Here is a 2,048-nt window from a genome sequence, read left to right on the forward strand (position 1 = left end):
TTCTTGAACCCATGGGGCTTTGGGCAGTTGTCCAATAGCACCTACCCTGGATGCCGGGATGTAAGAGGGAGGCATGTTTTGCAAGCTTCTCGTTCCCTTTTTCGGATTCGCATTTTAGAGTCGTACTGTCAGTTAGCTCCTTACTGCTGCTCGGGAGCCGTAGGGCCGCGTGTGATCGATCCCAGGCGGCAGATTGTAAAGGATATCTATGCGATTGCATTGATATCATAGCAGCGTATGCCTTAACTCTCCTTGGCGTTTTATCGACTGCTTCCACCGAGATGAGCATTGGAATATGAAGCCCTCCGCCATTTCCACTGCAGAGAGCGTCCTCTTTATTGGGAGATGGGGGGCGTTTTATGTACCGACATCTGTCTCCTCTCGAGTGTCCTTGGCGGCCCGCTGGATATTACAGATCATAGCAGAACAAGGGCCGTATCTTGGAGGCTATTCCTTCCTGTTCCTTCCCATCTGGAAATAGGGAGAAGAGTCATTGTGGTTAGTGAAGACTCGAACCAGGAAGTCCCTCTGGGTGATCTGGGGCCAGCTGTTCATTCTGTGCCTCAAGCTACCTTGCAGGGTTGTTGTGAAGGTAACATGGAGGCGAAGGGGGCGTGGCATACCCCATGAACACATGAAACTGACTAATACTGAATCAGACCCTTGGTCCATCAAAGTCAGCCTTGTCTACTCAGACTGGCAGTGTCTCTCCAGGGTCACACCTGGCCGTCACCTACTTTCTGTTCCTTTTAACCGGAGTCCTTGAACTTCTTGGAGAAAGGACAGGATGTAAGCATCATAGAATCGAAGGAGGAGGAGGAGCCTGGATTTATACCCCACCCTTCACTACCACTACCCGAAGGAGTCTCAGAGCGGCTCACAAACTCCTTTCCCTTCCTCTCCCCACAACTGACACCCTGTGGGGTAGGTGGGGCTGAGAGAGCTCTCTCGAGGACTGCTCTTGAGAGAACTTCTCTGAAATAACCTGTGACTGACCCGAGGTCACGCCAAGCAGCTGCATGTGGAGGAGTGGGGAATCAAACCAGATTCTCCCAGATTAGAGTCCGCACTCCTGGTCACTGCACCAAACTGCCTGTCTACATCGTCAAACCACTACATCAGACATGACATCCCCCATGAACACATGAAACGGCCTTCTACTGAACCAGACCCTCGGTCCATCAAGTTCAGTACCGTCTACTCAGACTGGCAGCGGCTCTCCAGGGTCTCAGGCGGAGGTCCTAGGAGTCGTCTACTATCTGCTCCTTCTAATTGGAGATCTTGAGCTCCTTGGAGAAAGGGCAGGATGTGAGTGTCGTAGAATCATAGAGTAATGGAAGGGACCTCCGGGGTCATCTAGTCCAACCACCTTACATGATAAGTGTTATCATTAAAAAGGAGGAGGCTTACTTTGATTCGAGTGATGGTGCAAATCTAATTAGATAGATGGGCTTTGAGTAGGGTTGCCAACCTCCAGGTGGGGCCTGGAAACCTCCTGGATTTATGACTGATCTCCAGGCTACAGAGATCAATTCCCCTGGATAAGTGGATGCTTTGGGGGTTGATTCTGAATGAATGATGAATGAATGAATATATTGGACACCACGGAGGGCCCTGTCCTCCGCAGGTTCGACCCCCTGAATCTCCAGGAGCTTCCCAACTTGGATCGGGCCACCCTTCCAGTTTGGTATCAGGGTTAGGAGTTCGGACTCTAATCTGGGAGAATGGGCTTTGATTCCCCACTCCTCCCCATGCAGCTCCTGGAGTGACCTTGGGTCAGTCACAAGCTCCCTCAGAGCTGTTCTCTCAGGAGCAGTCCTCAAAAGAGCTCTCTCAGCCCCACCTACCTCACAGGGTGTGTGTTGTGGGGAGGGGAAGGGAAAGGAGATTGTAGGCCACTCTGAGACTCCTTTGGGTAGTGAAGGGCAGGGTAGAAATCCAATCTCTTCTTCTTCTTCTTCTACCTCACAGGGTGCCTGTTGTGGGGAGGGGAAGGGAAAGGAGTTTGTAAGCCACTCTGAGACTCCTTTGGGTAGTGACGGGCGAGG

This window comes from Gekko japonicus, unplaced genomic scaffold (genome assembly GCF_001447785.1).
Source record: "Gekko japonicus isolate JY-2015 unplaced genomic scaffold, Gekko_japonicus_V1.1 scaffold5184, whole genome shotgun sequence".
In the NCBI taxonomy this organism is placed as follows: domain Eukaryota; kingdom Metazoa; phylum Chordata; class Lepidosauria; order Squamata; family Gekkonidae; genus Gekko; species Gekko japonicus.